Below are 1,342 nucleotides of genomic sequence, written 5' to 3' on the forward strand. Positions count from 1 at the left end.
AAGAAACAAAAGAGGGGAGAGAATAAATAGGAATAGAAAGAGAGAATAAATAGGGAGAGATTTTTTAGGGATTATAAAATAGATTTTACTTTTTCTTCCTCCAAATAAGGTTCAAGTAACCATTGGATAATTATTGAGAATGACGTTTTCTTTATTTTTCTCCCTCCACAAGTGAAATACCGTTATTTGCCAGCATATTAAAAATAAAAATTTAAGATGATGATAGATATAGATGTTATTTTTTAATCATAATCCAAACGGTTACAATTAAACTCTTACTTTAAAAAAACAAAAATTTAAATAGAAACTAACTGACTATCCATAAATTTCTCCTATTTTATTATCTCATATTTCTAATCTTATTTATTCTCTTTTGAACCTCATTTTTTATTTCTTATTTTTCTCTTTTTTTCATCATATGTTCAAAACATATTGTATTTAGAAGACCATTTAGTTTATGGTCCACTAAAGGGTTTCAAACGTGAAAAACTAACAATGGTCCACATGAGCCCACACAGCATACGCGGTGGCTTAATGCTCGCCCGATGGGATGGTAATACGGATTTATTATTGGATTCCAATGATTAATTTGGCTCCGCCCCTGAGTATTGTATATGAATTTCACATCTAACTAACTAATTGGGTGAGAGAGACGGAGGGTATCTTATATTAAAAAAAAAAGAGTATTTTATATGAATTTCATATCATAACTAATTGTATGGAGTAGGAAATATATTTTTTGTGTGTGGGGATCATAGTTAACATCCTGAGGTCAAGGCATCGAAATAATTTATTAGGGTCATCAAATATTTATTGGAGAACGGGAAGACTAGTCGACAGCATCTCTAATCCCATTGGAAGACCAGAATTCCTGAAAAGAAAATAATTTTACATTTTCACGAGATCTTTTAAGTTCGACAAAAGTCATTGCGGTCAAATGACTGAGCGGCACTTAGGCACGGTCACGGGTTCTATCTAAGTTTACCTGAGCCATATTCCACTGGATCAGAACCAAGAACGACAGATATTCTCTCGTACGTGAACGTTTCTCCGCATTTGAGGGAAGCATCTAGCCACCTAGGGCATGTCTATTAAAACAATTCACACGAATACAACCACCGAACCACGTATGATCAAACGTAAACGTCAAATGCTCGATCCGAATTTGACTGACGGTGAAAGATAAATGGGTCCAATTTACTAGATTCTCGCGATACACTGGATATAATATAATATTATTAATGTCAGGGTCAACTTTATTATTTTGAGGCTCTAATAATTTCTAAAAGCATAGGGTTTCGGGAGGACGAAATTGCTTCAGTCATATGCGGATGACTTGAAG

The sequence above is a fragment of the Hakea prostrata genome, chromosome 1 (genome assembly GCF_041222555.1).
Source record: "Hakea prostrata isolate BN-2017 chromosome 1, UWA_Hpros_2, whole genome shotgun sequence".
NCBI lineage: Eukaryota > Viridiplantae > Streptophyta > Magnoliopsida > Proteales > Proteaceae > Hakea > Hakea prostrata.